Genomic DNA, 23180 nt, shown 5'->3' with positions numbered 1-23180 from the left:
TAATATCTTTATGGACTGGTCCCCAGGATCTATATTAATTGAAACATGTTTTTGTACAGGTTTAAATCGGAAAACAAGTAGCTAGGCTGTTAATTCTCACACCTCACACGTTGGGTTGAGTTGTCATTATTTCCAACCAAGACTTGTTTTTAATATTAGAAAGTTCAAACAACGAATTAATTGGAAGGAAAGGGGGGGAAACATAATTATTTCTCGGCCACGCATGATCTTTTTTCCCTCTTCCCGTAATGACAGTGGCAACGCCTCGCCTTTAATGAGCGAGCTGTCGGCCAAAGGGCTGCGGACCTGCCCCTTTAAGTGCCGGCGAGTGGGTTCCGCTGCTGGTTACAATGGAAAGGGAGCCGGGATCGCGAGAAGGCGTCTGCATTCGGGGAGCGTTGCTTTGACTCCCTCCCTGTCTGCTGCCCCTCAGACACACCGAGTGAGTGAGTGAGAGAGTGAGTACAAGGGTCCGCGGCGTCCCCTGAGCACAGGGCAGGCTGTGAGTGCTCACTGATCGGGTAGCCCCAGAGCCTGGAGCAGTCGCCGAGTCAAGGGAACAAAAGGACGAGAGAGAGAGAGAGAGAGAGAGGAGTGTCCGCTGTAAGTGGGGCTCTGAACTCGCGGTGGGGGGGACACCCAGAAGGATCGGTCGGGTGAGCAGAGGAGGGGAGAGGGTGCAATCTGGACACCTCCAGTAACACTCGAGATTTAAGTAGCCCCCTACCTCCTTTCTCCCGGGGGAGACTTGAGGGTCTCAGTTCCCCACATCTTCCCCTTCCCTCCCCTTCACCCTCTGTGTGTGTGTGTTCCCCTGGAATCCTTGTCCATTTCATTTTCACTTTCATTGCCTTATTATTGTTCTGCATTAAAGTTCACACTTGCCTCTTTGACAACATCTGCACTTCTTAAAGAGAAAAAAATACCCCCCTCTCCCTTTATCTCTCCGTGTACAGAATGAAACTCTTGTTTCCAGAAACCCCCACCCCTCTTTTTTTTGCTTTTAAACAGTTAACAGTGAATTTTGACTTGAACGCCGGTCAGTTGCGGTTTAAGGTTTTTGCTTAAAGTTAATCCCTGAAAACTTCTAAGCAATTCTGTCTCTTTTTTTTCTTCTTTGGCGAACGCGCACATTTCACAAGCGGGACCGGAGGTTGGCAAGATCCGATTCAATCATTTTAAAATTGCCAGCGTTTAAAAAAAATTATAAACCAGGCAGCAGAAAAAAGAAGAAAAAAAGTTAACAGGACATTTGGCGCCAACATTATCTCCAGGAACCAGTTTATTATATATTAAACTTTTTTTTCCCCGTTCTCTTTCTCTCTGTATAAATGGAGCGATTGTTAGTGTGTTAATTCTTGTTGGTCTATTGACAGAGCACAGAGTGAGTCTGTTCTATAGCACATTCCAACCTCTGTTTGAGGTAATATAGGCTTTCAGTCTAGAGCAATGTGGTGTCCACAAAGAGTGAACGAGTGTCACTGTATTAAACTTGTCTTGAATGAAATAACTAAGCGATCCCTGATCAAAGCTAGTGACAGGATGAGATGCAGGGATTTAAAGTAATCATTTTCTCTCTGAATTGGCTGTCTTTCATCTTGTCTGTTGTCCTCTTTATTTATATAATTTGTGTATAGTTCGATCATTTAATTTTCTCCTTGGAATTGATGACCAGATCCTGGTGAACACACTCCCTCTAAATTGGCAGGCAGTTTAAATTCTTGAGCATACCAGCTTGCAAGTGAATGGGTTTTTTTCAATTAAAGGGATTTTTAAAATTTAAGCAATGATTTCTCTTAAAGCTTATACTCTCTCTCTGTTTAAGGGACACTCGGTCATTTTAGATTTAAACTTCTGGTTTATTCTGCAGCCAGTAACATTGGAAGGGATCGTGGACAGTACCCTGTACTTTCATGTCTGTTTTCCTGTTTAATTCTGCAGATGTACAGCAAATTTGGTTAGATTTATGTCCACAGTTGAAACACAGATTTAGTCTCTCTGTACTTTCTGTGTTCATAGGGTGCAGGATATGCAATGGACAATATTGTGTTTCTGACGGTATGCTGATGCTTAAACATGTACATCTGCTGCAAGTGAGCACTCCGTATCATAAGTGAATGTCAGATTTTGTTTTATAATGTTGGTAGTGAGTTGTACCTTTTTAATTTTGTTGACTGGATGACTAGAACAGAGATTTCCTTCCAATTACACTATGCATTCAGACAAAGAGTCTTATAGATTTGCTGAATTAACCACAGTCAAAGCTAATGTGTGGCAAATTGTGGTGCCCAGTGTATTGAACACAAGGAATAAAGCAGTTCATCACACAGTGGGAGCACCTATGGAATCTCCTCAGCCTGACCTGAGACTGGGGAAGTTCAAGAAGAACTGAGTCTTGGATAGTCACACCAGAATGTGAAATACTTTTGTTCTTCTGACGCCAACTTCCCTGTTTATTTTTGGAAAAAAAAACTCGCTTAGACAGAAATGTTGATTTGAGAATCTGTCAGTCAGCCAGCATTTTGTTTGTATTGTAAGACTCTGAGAGAATTTCTTGTTTCAATTTATAGAAGGGGATCTCTTGTTCCCTTGTGAATGTTCCCCAAACACCTCTGAAATCAGGCTTGCCTTCCAAAGAAACTGAGAGAGGGACATGACCAATTAATTTGTCAAGTAGAGTACCCATCTCTTAGTTTATGGGTGATTTCAAAACAAATAGTCTGTTTGAATTTAAATGTGATTTTTCTTTTAATATGCTTTTCTACGGCATGAGCTTGCCTTTTCAGGGTAGGAGTATGGTGGAAGTCAATATTGGATTTAACACATCAAATATTGGATTACGTACTTTTGAAATGTATTGTCCACTATAATCATCGCTACGTGTAAAATTCATCGCTACTCTTCTATAAATGCAATACCTCTTTGTCAAAAGTTTGCTGAGAGCAGTATAAATTATGTATTAACATTTTGGGCTCAACATAGAAGCACTGTGTGTTTTGTATTGTTTAAAAGAAAGGTCTGCAGTAGTGTTCTATTGCTTTCCATTTCTGAAAATCATTCTCAGAACTATTATTTACTATTTACACAAGGCTTCTTATCAAGTTCAAATAAAAAATATTTTTAATCCAGCTGAGCTCTTACTGGATAAATAAGTCTCGGCTTTGGCTGATTTAAAACCCGGCCTTCTTTCAATTTTATTTAAATTGTAAGGAAACTAAAAAGGCCAATCTACAAATGTGTGCAGAGCAAATGGGAAAATCACTCGTAACCTCCCTAAGCAAGAATAACACTGTATAAGAAAGGCTTTGTTAACTAATCTGAAAAGGCCATACTTTAATACATTCTAATTCAGTCTCCGTGCAGAATCCACTGTTTGCTGCATGGTCTTGGGGTCTGTATATCGTGATGTTGGTGTGAGGGTATGTGCCTCGCTCTGACAACCTAGTAACTTTTGAAGGTAAAAGGAGTTTCTTTATGTAAAAGAAAAGTCTCTTCAACTCCAAAGTTATATTTACTCCTTCCGTGTCAGTGAAATTTAGTTATTCAAATTCACTACCTTGACAAGTAGATTGGATATAGTGGCTGGAAAATGTTTTCTTTCAAAGATAATTTTAAAAAAGGTTGTTGCACAATAACCATTGTAAACTAACTTTGGAATCGATGGGCCTATTTATCTGTATTACCGCTTGCAGCCTTATTTTGTTTCAAGGCTGTCATATGATTACTTAGGATTTTTTTTTCAGTTGTTTAAAAGGACCTCTTTCACTATTGTGGAAATCAGTAGGTGTTGAAAGACCAGGATAATGGTCGGAAAGGTCACTGAATAATCTGACTTCAGCACCGAGAACAATAAGAATGGGAATGCACATTCTGTGCATTTCTGAATCCACAGTTCTGCAAACTGTTGCTGGAGATGGTTGTGGCTTGGGAATCATTCACCTTTTTAAATAAGCACTGGTCAAATCTGAGACCTACTGGCTTGACTTACAGAATGAGAAATTTTGAGATGATGTGACAACTCATTGATTGTCCAGATCGAAATGTTCCTGGCTTTAAATAAATTTTAAAATTGGAAATTGCATGCCCATGTGGATCTGTTGAAAACTCTGCCACTGAGGTCTGCTTTGAAAACAGAGATTGAAATGTGAGCATTATCTCTTGATTTATGTGATTTTGTATTGATGATGAGCGACGGCAAATGATAGAAACTTTTCTTTAAATAAAGGGAAAAATCTGAAATCTTAAAATGGTTTCTTAACGTTTTCACCTAAATTTGTATAAAACATCGTCACCTTTCCTGACAAGGTGCCTTTGACGATCATAGTCAGGCCGTGTAAAGCAACCTTCCTTCATCTAGCAAGGTTTCCTCTGAAGCTGGCTAAGTGGGGTTTTGAAGGATTTTGAAAAAGTGCCCTGATGAAAAATTTGAGATGTCACTCAGCATTGAAATAAGGATAATTTTCATGATACTTACTGCAGTGAATACCACCAAAAGTCATCTGCGCTGAGGTTAGTCCAGGTGTGCGTTTCTGTGTATCAATCATGACTACTCCTACTCAGTGCTCCTTGTTTCAGATGATCCTAACTTGTGGGTAGGCTGAATTTTAACAGAAGTATTCATCTTGCTAAACCATTTAAAAGGCATCTTGATGGGTATATGAACAGGAAGGGTTCAGAAGGGTATGGGCTAAATGCTGGCAAAAGGTTTATAAAATCATGAGGGGCATGGATAGGATAAATAGAAAAAGTCTTTTCCCTGGGGTGGGTGAGTCCAAAACTAGAGGGCATAGGTTTAGGGTGAGGAGGAGAAAGATATAAACAGACCTAACGGGCAACTTTTTCATGCAGAGGATGGTACGTCTGGAATGTGCTGCCAGAGGATGTAGTGGAGGTTGGTACAATTGCAACATTTAAAAGGCATCTGGATTGGTATATGAATAGGAAGGGTTTGGAGGTATATGGGCCGGGTGCTGGCAGGTGGGACTAGATTGGGTTGGAATATCTGGTCGTCATGGACAAGTTGGACTGAAGGGTCTGTTTCCATGCTGTACAACTCTGTGACTCTATAAGTGGGATTAGATTAATTTAGGATGACTGGTTGGCATGGATGAGTTGGACCGAAGGATCTGGTTCCATACTTACATCTCTCTTACTCTGCGTTGTTACTTTTGGGAGGTGAATATAAAGTGCAGAGGCTAGCTTGGTTGGAATGAGGAGTTTAGGCTTTATAGATTGACACAAGTTGGTGGTAGGAGTGCTGGCAGGCTGGAATTTTAGGTAGAGTGGTAGTTTTGGGGCGGGGGGAAATGAGTGGTTTGTCACATCTGTGGTACAATGTACAAGAGGCAAACTCTACATGAGAAGGGAAGGAGAGTGGGCCAGTGTGAAGGGTAAGTCACCACGCGTTGGCTGTTGGAATGGAAAAGGAACATGTACATGTCATGACCTGGTAACACTAGAAAATCGATTGGAAGATTTGATGACCTATAAAGCAGTGTAGTGGACTGGGTTTCTCAGTTTATCACAGAGTTGGCTATGTGGAACTGACTCACCATGATGGTAGTTTAATACTGAAAACCACTGTTGAGTCAAGTGAAGCACTAAAGGACTTGTTGCTATCTGGCAAAGTTACTGTGCTGTGCATGGTATACGGTGGCATCCTGTTTATACTGTGGCAAGGTATCTAGTGATCAGCAACCTCCTGTCACTGCAACAAGAATCCACTTTGTTCTAGGTAAGCATTAGGCTCACTCAGCCCTGGCATTGCCGCTTTTGTGTGATTTATAGAGTCCCACCATGTCAGCAAGTGCTGCCCTGTCCCAGTCTGATTAAACAGAGCTGCAGACGATCAGTTGAATTCATCACAAACTATGTAAGGGAGAACTTCAAAGAGACCTTGCCACCGGTCGGGATTTGATTTAGTGGCGTGTGTACGTTTGGTGAGTAAGGTGGTGGTCGGTGGAGTAAAGATTTGGCAGCAGATTTAGTTTGATTTCCAGCTTGCATTTGACTGATATCAGCTCTCTTGGTTCAAAGAGACCTTTTCCATTATAAACTGGTTTTAGAGACATTTTGAGTGTGTTATGTTTCCGGAGAGTGAAGGGAGATTGTCAGTCAGTTTTATATAAATACACTGCAGATGCAAATTGAACCTTCAGTGATTCTTAATAATATCTTGTAAATGAATTAAAATATGATTGCTCTTTTAACTCTTGAATTGTTCCCAGTGTGTATTTCTTTTCTTCAAAGTAACCTCCTAAACGTTGGGGTAACAGAGGAAAAACAAACATTTGTTTAAAAAAATTATTTCAAAACTAGAACTTGCAGGCATTTGTGAACGCAAGGGGCCTAAATTTGGTTCTGTCCATTATCACTTCCAGCACATAACAACAGTTCTTTTATTTTCTTGAGTTAGACTGGAAAGAATTAGCTGCCGTTAGAAATGTTGTGATTGTAATTATTTGTCCTCATCTTTACAGAGTTTGCCTTTATCAGAGTATTTCGAATGGGGGCTGAAGAAATTACTTGCACTTTTGTTTAAAAAAAATCAAAACAACTTACTTTGGGATGTACCTGTTGGTGATGAAGTGACCTGAAGTGAATATGGGTTTTTGTATTTTTGGAAAGGGAGTTCCCTGCTTGCATCAGTTATCCTGGTGATAATGTCGTCTCGGCCTGTTCAGAGCTGGGGACAGTGTAGTGTGCCTCTCCAATATAGTCCCATTTAAAGTTTAGAAGCAGAGAAATGATGGGATCGCTCCTTTTTTTTTCTGGAGTTAAAGCCGTGCGTGCAGAGTCTAGAACACATAATGTAACATTGGTTATTGCTGTTTGACGGAAGCATTGTGGAGCGTACAATAGGAACAGTCTACACTTGGAGCCGATTCGTTTACATTATTTACACGATATCCGATACAGCCTCTTATCAGCAGCGTTCGTTTCCTTTCTGTTATTTAGTGACTGTTCTCGAATCCTTTTTCTCTCTTTCTCTTTGAAATCAGACGGGAATGGTGATGGTTGCACTGTACAAAGTGCAGCTGTTGTACACACAGAGAGAGAGGGTGGAAAGTCCAAGATATTGTTACCAGTGTGGTTGACCCAGTCGGAAACAATTAAGTAGCTTTTATTTTGAACGGTGATGGGGAATGTGATCAGCTTTTTGCAAATCAGTTAAAAAAAAATCCTGTTTTCCCCCTTTGCAAGGAGTGGTTGAGGGCAGCTGGAGAATATTTTAATTTCCACTGGGAAGGTATTTTTGTCTTTGGGATACACTGGTCAGTAATTCATTTATGTGGTGTGTGATGTGTAATTCTAATGAAATTATGTGGGCAGGAACTCTCCGCCGGAAGTTGGGCTGATTACAGAACTGTCCTGCTTGGATTAGGGGGAGGAAAAAATGCATCGTTTTGCAAGAGTGAAGTTTTAAAACTCGTGTTGTATTATTAGGTGGAATTGGAGAAGAGCTGTCAATGATTTTTGTCTTCGAGTCAGAGTTGTACAGCACAGAAACAGATCCTTCGGTCGAACTCCTCCATACCGACCAGATATACTAAATTAATGTAGTCCCACTTCCCAGCACTTGGCCCACATCTGTTCGAACCCTTCCTATTCAATATACCCATCCAGATGTCTTCTAAATGCTGTAAATGTACTAGCTTCCACCACTTTCTCTGGCAGCTCAGTCCATACATGCACCACCCTCTGCATGAAAAAGTCACCCCTTAGGTCCCTCTCACCCTAAACCTATTCTACTTCTGGACTCTTCCCAGTCCAGGGAAAAAATCTTGTCTATTTACCCTATCCATGCCCCTCATGAATTCATAATGGTGACACTGCTCAGATCTTGGATTCTGGTTTCTGATATTCCTCTGGGCTGGGAGAGGTTGGTTCTAATTTTTATTTATTCTTGGGATATGGGTGTCGCTGGCTAGATGAATATTTACCACCCATTCCTGATCACTGGCAGTTAAGAGTCAACCACATTGCTGTAGGCCACACCAGGTAAGGATGGCAAATTTCCTTCCCTACAAGACATTAGTGAAGCAGACAGGTTGTTCCATACAATGATTTCATGGTCTTGATTAGACCCTTAATTCCAGATATTTTATTGAATTCAAAATCCACCATCTGCTGTGATGGGATTTGAACCTGTGGTCCTCAGAACCTTACCTGGGTCTCTGGATTAATAGTCCACCAATCATGCCATTAGACCACCACCTTCCACTAGTCAGCAGTTTTAAACCTGCTCGGGCCACAAGAGGCAATGGCCTCATTGGATTAACAGTCCAGTGACGATACTGAGACACAGGTAATGTTCCAGGGGACTGGGTTTGATTCCTGCCATAGCAGATGGTGGAATTTGAATACACTAAAAGTCTGGAATTAAGAGTCTAATGATGGCCATGAGTCCTTGTTGATTGTTGGAAGAGCCCATCTGGTTCATTAATGCCCTTTAGGAGGGAAATTGCCATCCATACCTGGTCTGGCCTACATACCCGCATCAATGTGGTTGACTCTTTACTGCCCTGTGGACAATTAATATTGGCTTTTGGTCCAGTCAGCGACACCCCCCCCCCCCCCCCCCCCCCCACACACACACACACACACACACACACACACCCACACACACCCCACGAATGAATAAAATAATCCTCATAACCCACCTGAAGGGAAGCCTGGCATTGTGAAAATGTGATTAACTTCCCTCTTTTCTTCCTTCACCTCAGTTTGTGTTTATGAGGCCAAGGGCCAGCCTTGCTGATGGTGAGCACAAAATTTGTCTTTTTAAAAATCTAATTCACTAAAGTGCCTTTGGGGAAGGAGACCAGTTACCTCCTACCTGGTCTGACTACAAACCCACAGCAGGTTGACTCGACTGCCTTCTGCAATGATTGAACAGGCTTCCCTGTTAGTGACAAATGGGCAACAATTGCTGGCCTTGGCCCCACCACTTGCATTGCATTAAATAATACGAATAATAAAAGAACTATGATTCTCAGTGGCCTGAATTAGTATTGAATGAATAGCATCTCTCCCATTGATTATCTTTGTATGAATAACAATAAATGTACTTCTATGATACAGAATTAAATAAATTCACCAAAGATCCTTAGACAGTGCCTTCCAACCCCACAACCACTTCCATCTAGAAGGACAAGGGCAGGAGATACATGGGAGCACAACCCCTTGTGAATTCCCCTCCAAGGCACTCACCATCCTGACTTGGAAATATATCACCATTCCTTCAGTGTTGCTGGGTCAAAATATGAGCATTCTCTCCCTCGCGGCATTGTGGGCCTGCCTGCACCAAGTGGGCTTTTGTCAGAGAACACTCGATGGGCCAAAGGGCCTTTTCAGTATTGTATGATTCTGTGACTGCAGGGGTTCAGAGAGGCAATTCACCACCATGTTCTCAAGGGCAACTCTGGGCAGGAGCAACACCCATGTCTAGTGAGTGAATGAAAACAAAATAATTTCTTTTCACTCTCCTGTGTCATTGGTCATATGTATTATGAATGCTTGCTGTAGTCAGTATGTGCCCTGACATATCTAGCTGCTGATACTTTGCATAAGGGGCATGTTTTTGCCTGAGAAATTGTTGTTCTAAGCAGGAACAATATAAAGCATTTTGTGCCATTTGAAGCTCTGAGTCTGCTTGAGTTACTTTGAATAAATCCCTGTCTGCAGCTCTGAACTTATTGATTTTATTTTCGTATACATTGATACCTCAAGCCAGACTTGTACCTAATTCTTTCTTTTTCCCAAATTGTGCTCTTGATTTTTCTGTTTTGGCCACTGTAAGGGGGCAGTTGTTCATTAAGTGCGTTAGGGATGATCTTGTTGCCTTGCGAAATCCATAGAAACTGAACCAAATTGACACTCGCCATTCCTCCTTGAATTAAGTGGAATCCATCACTTTTTTTTTTGCTTTGAATTTGGCTGTGGTGATTGTGTTGTGTCACATGATAAAGAAAGTGAGCATTTGCTCAGTTACTAAGTGCAGGGTGAATAGTTGGAACATGCGAATATTTCATTTCCAGGTGGTGCTGAGGCACCTTTTTTTAATTGAATAAGCATTTGGGATGCCGGTGTGACAATTTTGGAGACAGGCTGATGCAATAGGGTTGAATCTTGGTTTGCAAATTGTAAGGACTGTGACAATATGCTGAATGGCTCTATCTGTGTTGTGATTTCCCATGGATCTGATTAATGACCCTGGGCTGTAAATTTGCTCCATTTGTATATTGCTTTTGTTTTAACATTGTTCCCACACCGCAAGTGTATTTGCTGTTACAGAGTTTGGTTTGTTTATTAATAGCTAACTTTATACATGTACATATGCACACTGTAGTATTGAGTCTCTCTTTCTTCAGGGTTGAAGCAGAAATATTAGTCATTCCTCCTGCACATTTCTCCAGTTGTAGCAGCATGTAGCCATTTATGTGAGAACATTATCTTGAGGCCCTGCTAAAGCAGTTGAGAAGACTTACAAGATTTTTGCTGGGTTATGATGATATATTTAACAAGAATCTGTCTTTAGGCTGATCTTCACAGGTCCATCTCTTCAAATTTTGTTGTATTTTGGGATTTGGGATTGTGTTCTGGCAATGTGTGAGCTTTTCTTTGAAACGTTTGAAATGTAATTATCAGGCATTTAATTGCCCTTAGCTTAGATCATCTAACCTCCCAGCTTCATGACTTTTGTGACATGTTTGTCCACTGTTCAATTCCTCCTAAATTGACAATCTCCACCATGTAGAAGGGAAAGGATGCAAGAATAGGGTATTGCCATCACTTCTGAGTTCCCCAAAATTTGGATCTGGGCATGTATCACTTTTTGTTCCTTTCCTACATCAAAAACTTGGAACTAATTTCCCTAGAAGCTTTGCACAAGTGCCTTCACTGCCCAGAGGGCCCATCACAACTGTCCCAATTGCAGCTAGGAATCATAAAGACCAACCTCTGAAGCATTGTCAAAAACAGTGGCAAAGTTGTGCACAGCCAATGGCTGTAAACAATGCGCTAATGAACAGATAATGTTGTGAGGGGTAAATATTGGTGGTGGCATTGGAGGTGGGAGTCTTTGAATCTTTTATAACCAACCAGCAGGCAAATAGAGCCTTGGCTTAATCACTGTAAGACAGCACCTCTGACAGTTCAGCACTCTCCCATTACTGCAGTGGAGTCTTAGCCTTGATATCTTTGTGCTCAACCCCTGGAGTGAGACTTGAACCCCAAACGCTGTGACTCAGAAGTGAGTGTGCTACCTTCTGAGCCATCACTCAGGTCTTGAGGAAGTGCAGATAATTTATGGTTTATAGAAATTGACCTGGATTTGATCTGCCTTGTACCTCTGCCCCTATAGGCCTCCTAGAGCCAGATTACACAGAGTTTATTTATTGGCCACGTTGAAGTTTGCAGTGGCTCATTAACTGTGCTACCCCAAATCTTCCAAATTCTTCACTTCCAACATTTAAAGTTCTGAAGAGTCTTATTGGCAAAGCACACCAAAGGCTACTGTCCTTTTTTAATGCAGCAACTAAGTGACTGAGCTTCATTTAACTTGAGCACAGGGAGGATGTCTGCTTTGTGTCTGTCTCTGTCAGCAAAGCAAATGTCTTTGTCACCATCAGTGAATCTCGATGTATTTGTCGTATTAACCTATGCACTGTAACCACTGAAACCATACTGTGTTGAAAGATACTATTCTGTAGAGATAAGTAAGTCATGAAGTGCCAAAGCAGCTGTTTGGTGCTAAATATGGGCAGATACTGTTTACGCCAAACCACAGGTGAGAGTTACATGTTGAATTTCTCAGTTGCAAGCCAGGAATTCCAGGTTATGGACTGTGGCCAATTCTCCAGGATGAAGACTGAAACCTGAGATTAATAATACGCCACATACAGTAGTGATTTTGGGCTGTCCTTGTAGAACTCGTTCTGAAAACCTTTATTTCGGTCCTCTGCCCTGAATGTGTTCTCACAATGTTGCTCTCCTCTCGCTGTTGTTTTACGACAGACAATGGTGACTGAAAGCTTCAATGCTCAACTGTCGGAGGGTTTTGCTGTGTAACGAAGGGTGGTCATTATTAGGAAAAGTGGGCACTTTGCTTAAATTTGTCATTATACAAGAAAACATTTACTTAATAGTTTGGATGACTTAAAGTGAAAATGTGCAGGGTTACTGTTTATTTGTTCAGAAACTTCGATGTGTTGTACATCCCCCTGCCTTGCAACCACTTCCGTCAGACAGAAGGTACAGTAGCTTGAACACACGCACCAACTGGTTTGAGAACAGCTTCTTCCCTGCTGAATGGACACCTCCAATTTCAGATCTAATGTTGACCTTGCTTTGAGCACTTCCTGTGCAGCCATAACTTTGTATACCTCATTCTGTCTAAGCACCCTATGATCTGTATGACCTTTTTGCTATGATCTGCCTGTACTCCTCACAAAACAAAGCTTTTCACTGTACTTAGGTACATGTGACAACAATAAATCAAATCAAAATTGATTTGCTAATTGTATGAAAGTGAGATGGCAGATTTTGAACAATGAAAATAAGCTGCAAGATATTGCTAGGATGAAGACAAAGAAAGAACAAAACGGGCTATAACCTGGGACATCCACTCTTGTGTAACATTTTATTAGAATTTATGAAGTTTATAAGATTTATGTTTAAGGACTTCAATCTAAACGTAAAATGAAAGGGGTCACATGATCTATTGAGGTCTGCTGACTGTAAGCCTGGATGGTTTAATTGTTAAAGATCAAAGGAAAGTTTAAATTGTTTGTTTGTTTTTGTAGGAAGAAGGTGCAAGATATTCATGCTTGGAGGCAATGGCAGCAGTATTTTGAGTTCACACTGAGAGTTGATGTTGAGTCTCCCAAAGTCCCAGAAAGATATTGAAAGTATAGAGTTGTAAACAGATTTGCTACGAATTGTCCATTGACTTTAAGGATAAGAGATTAGTTGGTGTCAACAACAGATAGTCAGCATTTCTCTGTTGATGCATGGCAAATATGTTTCATGCAGGCTTGGGAAGAGAAGTCCATATTTGAGATCCGGTCACAAGCTGCATTTCAAATCAGTGAATGTTACCCACAGACTGTAGGTTTGTGTAGTTACCAGAGAGGAGAGACTAGGCTTGTGAGATGCCATAGCCAGATGCAGAAAAGGAAATGTTGTCTACTGGCAGGCAGCTAAGGATCCAGCAGAGAGTCACATCACTGCTACCTACGTGAGCGATTAGCATACACATTGATGTGGGAGCAGAGCAAATACCCAGAGTTGGTTGGTAACTCTAAAACAAGCTGAATGCAACAAGTAAGAATGAGCTGTTTGTAAAGAAGTGGAACAGTAACAAAAAATTCTTTTTTTTTAATCCCTGCAAATCAGTAAGTTGTGGCTACAATTATGCAAATAGTATGAATGAAGATGGGAGAGGTATGAATTTGTATTTGTGATTTGTTAACCTATGGTACATTTTGTCTGTGCTACATGTATCGGACGGGGCCTCATTGCATCTTTTAAAATTCTCTTGGCTTTGTGTGGGACATTTGTACATTTGGATTCCACCATTTGGCTTTGATGTTTGATTCCAGCTCAGGTGCTTGGGAACATGCTGGCTGTTCTTTACTTCAACTGGTTGGGGCATAGGAATGGCTGCATCCCCTATTACTTCCCTGTTTTACCATCCATTTAGGTCATGACTGATCTGTGACTTAATCCCATTGACCTGGCTTTGCCTCATTTTCAGAGATTCATCTTTAAATTAAATTGAACCAAAGTCCTGGGAGAGGTTTTGAGATCTCTGCTGTTCTCTGTCTGGGAAACAAGCTCTCTGTTTTCATTCTTAAATGGCCAAGCATGAATTTAAGAAAATCATCTTTGTTTGGGTTGAATTTTTCCCATCAGTCAAAATAATATAGCAGAGGATGATGTTAAAATATTGATGCTGAACGGGTTTGACAGTTAGGTACTGAGAGGATGTTTCCTCTTGTTCATGATGTGGATGAGCCAGTGCTGGACTCGGGTGTACAATGTTAAAAATCACGCACCAGGTTATAGTCCAACAGGTTTATTTGGAAGCACACTAGCTTTCGAAGCGCTGCTCCTTCTTCAGGTGGTTGATGAAGGAGCAGTGCTCTGAAAGCTAGCTCCTCTTGTTCAGTGTTGAGGCTTCACTTATGACAACACATCTGGTCTCATACTTATATGCATGTGACTGCTAAGAATGAAGATTTTACCAAAATGTGAACTTTTTATTTCCTGAAATTGAGCTTGTCATCATTCATACCAAGGCTGGTTCATTTGTCACGTTGCACTCAATTACCTACTTGGATTCCTGGACCGACTGCAAAATTCTGTTCATTGATTTCAAATCCGTCTATAGTCTAATCCTTCTTCACTCCAGTACCTTCCTCTTACTCTTCTTAACTTTCCTAGTTTCTGTGCTCATCCACTTCTGTTTAATTACATGTCCCTGATTTCCTTCTATAGAACATAGAACAATATAACACAGAACAGGCCCTTCGGCCCACGATGTTGTGCCGAACATTTGTCCTAGCTTAAGCACCTATCCATGTACTTTTCCAATTGCCGCTTAAAGGTCACCAATGATTCTGACTCTGCCACTCCCACAGGCACCGCATTCCATGCCCCCACCACTCTCTGGGTAAAGAACCTACCCCTGACATCCCCCCCTATACCTTCAACCCTTCACCTTTAAATTTATGTCCCCTTGTAACACTCTGTTGTAGCCAGGGAAAAGTCTCTGACTGTCTACTCTATCTATTCCCCTGATCATCTTATAAAGTCCATCAAGTCACCCCTCATCCTTCACCGTTCCAATGAGAAAAGGTCTAGCACTCTTAACCTATCCTCGTACGACCTATTCTCCATTTCAGGCAACATCCTGATAAATCTCCTCTGCACCCTCTCCAGAGCTTCCACATCTTTCCTAAAATGAGGTGACCAGAACTGCACACAGTACTCCAAATGTAGCCTTACCAAGGTTCCTATACAGCTGCAACATCACCTCATGACTCTTTAATTCAATCCCTCTGCTAATAAACGCTAATACACCAGAGGCCTTCTTACAAGCTCTATCCCCCTGAGTGGCAACTTTCAAAGATCTATGAACATAGACCCCAAGGTGCTCCTCCACCTTACTAAGAACCCTACCGTTAACCCTGTATTCCGCATTCTTATTTGTCCTTCCAAAATGGACAACCTCACACTTGGCAAGGTTGAACTCCATCTGCCACTCCTCAGCCCAGCATCATATGCAAGTCCCTTTGCAGCCGACAAGAGCCCTCCTCACCATCCACAACTCCACCAATCTTCGTATCGTCTGCAAGTTTACTGACTCACCCTTCGACTCCCTCTTCCAAGTCATTAATAAAAATTACAAACAGCAGAGAACCCAGAACTGATCCCTGCGGAACTCCACTTGTAACTGGGCTCCAGGATGAATATTTACCATCTACCACCACTCTCTGACTTCGACCGGTTAGCCAGTTCTCTATCCAACTGGCCAAACTTCCCACTATCCCATGCCTCCTGATTTTCCGCATAAGCCTACAAAGGGGAACCTTATCAAATGCCTTACTAAAATCTATGTACACTACATCCACTACTCTACCCTCCTCTACATGCTTGCTCATCTCCTCAAAGAATTCAATAAGACTTGTAAGGCAAGACCTACCCCTCACAAATCCATGCTGGCTGTCCCTAATCAAGCAGTGTCTTTCCAGATACTCATAAATCCTATCCCTCAGTACCCTTTCCATTACTTTGCCTACCACCGAAGTAAGACTAACTGGCCTGTAATTCCCGGGGTTATCCCTATTCCCTTTTTTGAACAGGGGCACAACGTTTGCCACTCTCCAGTCTCCTGGCACCACTCCCATGAAGATGAAAAGATCATTGCCAACGGTTCTGCAATTTCCTCTCTTGCTTCCCACATAATCCTAGGATATATCCTGTCAGGCCGGGGGGACTTGTCCATCCTCAGATTTTTCAAAATGCCCAACGCATCTTCTTTCCTAACAAGTATCTCCTCTAGCTTACCAGTCCATTTCATACTCTCCTCTTCAACAATACGGTCCCTCTCATTTGTAAATACTGAAGAAAAGTACTCATTCAAGACCTCTCCTATCTCTTCCGACTCAATACACAGTCTGCCACTACTGTCCTTGATCGGACCTACCCTCGTTCTCGTCATTCTCATGTTTCTCACATACGCATAAAAGGCCTTGGGGTTATCCTTGATCCTACTGGCCAAAGATTTTTCATGCCCTCTCTTAGCTCTCCTAATCCCTTTCTTCAGCTCCCTCCTGGCTATCCTGTATCTCTCCAACGCTCTGTCTGAACCTTGTTTCCTCAAACTTATGTAAGCCTCCTTCTTCCTCCTTACAAGACATTCAACTTCCCTCGTCAACCAAGGTTCCCTCACATGACCATCTCTTTCCTGCCTGACAAGTACATACATATCAAGGACACGTCATATCTGTTCCTTGAAAAAGTTCCACATTTCAACGACATCCTTCCCTGACAGCCTATGCTCCCAATTTATGTTCCTCAGATCCTGTCTTGCAGTATCGTATTTACCCTTCCCCCAATTGTAAAACCTACCCTGTTACACGCACCTATCTCTCTCCATAACTTAGGTGAAAGTCACAGAATTGTGGTCACCATTACCAAAATGCTCACCCACTAACAAGCCCATCACTTGTCCCGGTTCGTTACCAAGTACCAAATCCAATATGGCCTTCCCTCTGGTTGGACAATCTACATACTGAGTTAGAAAAGTTTCCTGGACACACTACACAAACACCGACCCGTCCAATCTACTTGATCTAAAGAGCTTCCAATCCATATTTGGGAAGTTGAAATCAACCATGACTACTACCCTGTGGCTTCTTCACCTTTCCAAAATCTGTTTCCCAATCTGTTTCTCCACATCTCTGCTGCTATTGGGGGGCCTATAGTAAACACCCAACAAGGTGACTGCTCCTTTCCTATTTCTGACTTCAGCCCATACTACCTCCAAAGGCAGATCCACCTCAAACTGCCTTTCTGCACCCGTTATACCATTTCTAATTAGCAATGCCACCCCCCCCCTCCTTTTTTACCACCCTCCCTAATCTTACTGAAACATCTGTAACCAGGAACCTCCAACAACTATTCCTGTCCCTCTTCTATCCACGTTTCCGTGATGGCCACAACATTGTGGTCCCAAGTACCGATCCACACCTTAAGTTCACCCACCTTATTTCTGATACTCCTTGCGTTGAAGTATACACACTTGAGCCCATCTCTGTGTCCGCAAGCATGTCCTGTCAGTGCTACCTTCTCCACAGCCTCCCTACATTCTTGGACATTCTGAAAAACAGCTAACCTACTTGCTGGACTACAAGTCCGGATTCCATCCCCCTGCCAAATTGGTTTAAACCCCCTTGAAGAGTGCTAGCAAACCTACCTCCCAGGATATTGGTGCCCTTCTGGTTCAGGTGCAACCCGTCCTGCTTGTACAGGTCCCACTTTCCCCAGAATGCAGTCCAATTGTCCAAATACCTGAAGCCCTCCCTCCTACACCATCCTTGCAGCCACGTGTTCAACTGCACTCTCTCCCTATTCCTTGCCTCATGGTCACGTGGCACCGGCAACAACCCAGAGATGGCGTCTCTGTCCGTCCTAGCTTTTAGCTTCCAGCCTAACTCCCTGAGCTCCTGAATGATCTCCCCACCCCTCTTCCTATCTATGTCGTTGATGCCAATGTGCACCACGACTTCTGGCTGCACACCCTTCCCCTTAAGGATTCTGAAGACACGGTCTGAGACGTCTCGGACCCTGGCACCCGGGAGGCAACAAACCATCTGAGAGTCTCACCCATGTCCACAGAACCACCTGTCTGTCCCTCTAACTATAGAGTCTCCTATAACTAGCGCTCTCCTCCTCTCCCCCTTCCCCTTTCCCTTCTGGGCCTTAGAGCCGGACCTCGTGCCAGAGACCCGGTCACTGCAGCTTATCCCTGTTAGGCTGTCCCCCCAACAGTATCCAAAGCGGTATACTTATTCTCTCTGTCATTGGCGGCTAGTTGTCTTGGCACTAAGTAAGTTTTCTCTTTCTTTCTCTCTCTCTCTCTTTTCTTTCTCTCTCTCTCTCTTCTTTCTCTCTCTCTCTCTCTCTTTTCTCTCTCTCTCTCTCTCTCTCTCTCTCTCTTTTCTCTCTCTCTCTCTCTCTCTCTCTCTCTCTCTCTCTCTTTTCTCTCTCTCTCTTTTATCTCTCTCTCTCTCTCTCTTTTCTCTCTCTCTCTTTTATCTCTCTCTCTCTCTCTCTCTCTCTCTCTCTCTCTCTCTCTCTCTCTCTTTCTCTTTCTCTCTCTCTCTCTTTTTCTCTCTTTCTCTCTCTCTCGCTCTCTGCGCTCTCTCTTTCCCTCTTCTGTGTTAAAACCCCGGCTGAAAAGCTACTGCCTTAATATCAAGGCCTTTTCCCCATGGTAAGGGAGTCCAAAACGAAAGATGATAAGGGAATGATATAAAAGGGATCCATGGGACAACTTGTTTCATGCAGAGAGAGGTGTGGGTATGGAATGAATTGCCAGAGGAAGTGGTGGAGGCAGATACAGTTACCAGATTTAAAAGGCATCTGGATGGGTACAGGAAGAAGGAAGGGTTTAGCAGAATATGAGCCAAATGCTGGCAAAGGGGACTAAATTAGGTTAGGATATCTGGTCAGCATGGACAAGTTGAACCGAAGGGTCTGTTTACATGCTGTACAACTCTATGACTCTATATCTTGTATGGTTTGTCATCCAACTTTATTAGGTAATGCTCTTGTGAAGCATCTGAGATCATTTCACTGTATTAAAGTCTCTATATAAATGCATCACCTTTGTTTTTGAAGTACTTCATTCACTCCCTGTGATCTAGGCTCTAGGTGTTTTCAGTATTTTAAAGGTAGTTGACAGTGCCATTAGTTTGGAAAACCGGCTGCTCAGACAAAGCTCCTTGATGGATGTTCTACATTAAAATAAAAGACTTGCTTTGTTGTAAGCTGAGTGAAAGTGAGCATTTGACCGGGATGTTTGCTCCTGGAATTCCTGTCACCACAAACCCGATCCCAGAAGCAATTCCTCGAGATTAGGATTGCCATGTGGGGTTGGGGTGGGACTGGGCAATGGAAAGAGTTCAGAAGCTGTTGGGTACAGAGTCAGGCAGGACAGGGGTCTTCCCAGTGCACCCTCTGTTGCAACGATTCAAATAAACATTAAAACAAAAACTAGCTCTCTAAAATTCCTCCTGTCTTTAATTAATCTTTAAACAAAAAATTTTGAAATAATCATTCCATCAGATTAAAGCTGTCAATAATTTAAGCACTGCACGTGATCGAACAACATTGTTTAGAAAATCTACCACCCATCATTTTAAAGTGTAATCACCAATTGTTTGCGGAAATGATAATTCACTGGCTAGAGGGTCTAGAGTCCTCTTCATTCTGGATTAATCGAGAATGTTGACTGTCTACTTTCCCTTTTTTTTCATAACTTTCTGGTTGGATTGTATAACTGAGACTCTTTCTGGGTTTGCATGCTGTTTCAACACAAAGGCAAGACTAAATGACATCTTGGTCAATGGCTGCACTACTGTCAGGATAAGCTGAGTATGTATCTGAAGACTTTGTATCTTATGGATGTCCCATTCGAAAGCTTTGAGGTTTATTTGCAGGCATTAACTGTTTTTAATATACATGAATATATAAAATTTGAAAGCCAGTTTGCTGGTTCTTTTGACCTGGGAGCAGAGATTTGCAAGTAGTTTAAATTATCTTAAGAGGTGACAAACCATTAAAGTTCTGTGGGGTTGCCTGTTAAGATCATGCCTCATCAGGATGTACTTGAATGGACTAAGAAGGATGGGAATAGGCTACTTGGGCCTTGTTTCTGTGCTCAACCATGCTTAGTGTCAACTCTAAAAATCACACCACACCAGATTATAGTCCAACAGGTTTAATTGAAAGCGCTAGCTTTCGGAGCGCCAATCCTTAATCGGTTGTGGAGCAGTGGTGGAGGAGCGGCAGTCCGAAAGCTAGTGCTTCCAATTAAACCTGTTGGACTATAACCTGGTGTTGTGATTTTTAACTTTGTACACCCCAGTCCAACACTGGCATCTCCAAATCAATAGTGTCAACTCAGTTGGTATCATGCCTGCCTCTGAATCCCATGCTTACAGATTCCAATCCCAATCTGGGACATGAGCACAAAAAGCAAGGCTGTATTATTGAACAACAGGGGAGTGTGGATTGGGTGGGGAAGTGGAATATCAGATCTGATGATTTGGATTGTTCAAGCAGCTTGAGTGGCCATGTTTGACTGTGAGCTGAGATGATGAGCGTTGGCTGTCAGTTACAGAATGTGCACATTTTCAGCCTTTTCCTCATTTAGGGTTAACCTGAGAGCACTTTTCGGGGGTGGGAAGGGTGTCTACAACTACCTTTTTATTCACTTTTAAAGTAGTCTTTTGGAGTCATTAAGTCATTGTGGCCCAGAATAAAGGCATTTGGACTATTGAGTCCATGCTGGCTCTTTGTAGAGCAATTAATTCATTTGTAAGGTTTGTGAAGGTTTGTAGCTCAGGTTGAGCTTTAGGGTGTAGGTTTGTTCGCTGAGCTGTAGGTTTGATATCCAGATGTTTCATTACCATGGCTAGGTAACATCATCAGTGGCGACCTCCAAGTGAAGCGAAGCTGTTGTCTCCTGCTTTCTATTTATATCTTTCTCCTGGATGGGGTTCCTGGGATTTGTGGTGATGTCATTTCCTGTTCGTTTTCTGAGGGGTTGATAGATGCCATCTAGATCTATGTGCTTGTTTATGGCATTGTGGTTGGAGTGCCAGGCCTCTAGGAATTCTCTGGCATGTCTTTGCTTAGCCTGTCCCAGGATAGATGTGTTGTCCCAGTCGAAATGGTTTTTTTTTCAACCGTGTGTAGGGCTGTGAGGGAGAGAGGGTCATGTCTTTTTGTGGCTAGCTGGTGTTCATGTATCCTGGTGGCTAACTTTCTTCCTGTTTGTCCTACATTGTGTTTGTGGCAGTCCTTGCATGGAATTTTATAGATGACGTTGGTTTTGTCCATGGGTTGTACTGGGTCTTTTTAAGTTTGTTAGTTTTTGTTTGAGAGTGTTGGTGGGTTTGTGTGCTACTAGGATTCTGAGGGGTCTCAGTAGTCTAGACTTTGCATTACTGCTTCTGCTATGAATCCTGATAGCGGAGATCCCATGGGTGTGCCGTTGGTTTGTTTGTAGACTATATTGTTGGAAGTGAAGTGGGTGGTGAGGCACAGATCCACTAGCTTCATGATGTTTCCGTTGGTAATGTGATTGGTGGTTGGTGTGTGTGCGATGGTCTGTTCTAAAAGTGTGGTAAGTGTTTCCTTTGCCAGGTCGATGTTGATGGAGGTGAACAGTGCTGTTACGTCGAATGAGATCATTGCTTCGTCTTCCTCTATTTTGGTGTTTTTGATGATTTTTAGAAAAGAAAGCCCTAGAAAACTTCAAAAAAGACAAAAACATCGTTATATTACCTGCAGACAAAGGTCGGCTCACAGTCATCCTGAACAGAAGGGATTACATAGAGAAAGCCAATGCACTACTCGCAGACACCAACACCTACCAAAAGGTGGCGCTAGACCCGACCCCACAATTAGGAAACAAAATTACATATCTCCTAAGAAAATTTCACAATTCCGGACAATTAAACAAGACGGAATTCCAGAAAATGAAACCCGACGGGACCAACACCCCACGATTCTACGGACGACCCAAAAATCCATAAACCAGGAGCGTCCCTCAGACCTATAGTCTCACTACCCGGAATACCAACTTACAGACTGGCCAAAGAACTACACGCAAGAGTGAAGTACCTAGTAGAAGAGTCACAGCACTCCATTCACTCCACCCAGGAATTCCTAAAAATCATCAAAAACATCAAAATAGAGGAAGACGAAGCAATGATCTCATTCGATGTAACAGCACTGTTCACCTCCATCAACATCGACCTGGCAAAGGAAACACTTACCACACTTTTAGAACAGACCATCACACGCACACACCAACCACCTTCAATCACATTACCAACGGAAACATCATGAAGCTAGTGGACCTGTGCCTCACCACCCATTTCACTTTCAACAACATAGTCTACAAACAAACCAACGGCACACCCATGGGATCTCCGCTATCAGGATTCATAGCAGAAGCGGTAATGTAAAGGCTACAACAAACAGCCCTACCAACCATCAAACCAGAAATCTGGGTCCGCTATGTAGATGACACCTTTGTCATCACAAAACGAAACAAGGTGGAAGAGACATTTAACATCATTAACAACACCCTCACAGGCATAAGGTTCACCAAGGAGGAAGAAACTGACAACAAACTCTCATTTCTGGACGTCACAGTAGAAAGAAAGGACAAGGGAGAATTACAAACCTGCATATACAGAAAACCAACAAACACTGACCAAATACTCAACTACACCAGCAACCATCCCAACACACACAAACGAAGCTGTATCAGAACACCATTACAACGAGCCACCACAGATGTACTTCGAAAAACAGAGGAGAATCACCAATACGACGTATTCAAGAAGAACGGATACTCAAAAAACACAGTGCGCAGATTCCTCAAGAATAAACCACGACAAGCAGACAAAACACAGCCAGAAACCCTAACCACCTTACCATATGTCAAAGAAGTTTCAGAATGACAGCCAGACTACTGAGACCCCTCGGAATCCTAGTAGCACACAAACCCACCAACACTCTCAAACAAAAACTAACAAACTTAAAAAGACCCAGTACAACCCTTGGACAAAACCAATATCATTTATAAAATTCCATGCAAGGACTGCCACAAACACTACGTAGGACAAACAGGAAGAAAGTTAGCCACCAGGATACATGAACACCAGCTAGCCACAAAAAGACATGACCTCCTCTCCCTCGTAGCCCTACACACCATTTCGACTGGGACAACACATCTATCCTGGGACAGGCTAAGCAAAGACATGCCAGAGAATTCCTAGAGGCCTGGCACTCCAATCACAACGCCATAAACAAGCACACAGATCGAGATGCCATCTATCAACCCCTCAGAAAACGAACAGGAAATGGCA

The 23180-nt window shown here is 42.4% G+C and overlaps 1 protein-coding gene across 2 annotated transcripts in view; it reads left to right on the top strand.

Moving 5' to 3' along the window:
• Window positions 1-334: 334 nt before the first annotated feature.
• LOC132828331 (transcription factor SOX-13-like) overlaps window positions 335-23180 on the top strand; it is a 201683-nt gene continuing 178837 nt past the window's right edge. For both annotated transcript variants that reach the window (XM_060845347.1, XM_060845344.1), the window contains exon 1: window positions 335-603. The gene's annotated coding sequence lies outside the window, so the exon portion shown is untranslated. The remainder of the gene's footprint in view (window positions 604-23180) is intronic.

This window comes from Hemiscyllium ocellatum, chromosome 26 (assembly GCF_020745735.1).
Source record: "Hemiscyllium ocellatum isolate sHemOce1 chromosome 26, sHemOce1.pat.X.cur, whole genome shotgun sequence".
Lineage (NCBI taxonomy): Eukaryota > Metazoa > Chordata > Chondrichthyes > Orectolobiformes > Hemiscylliidae > Hemiscyllium > Hemiscyllium ocellatum.
The sequence above is the reverse complement of the archived record's forward strand: the minus strand, read 5'-3'. Positions and strand labels throughout refer to the sequence as shown.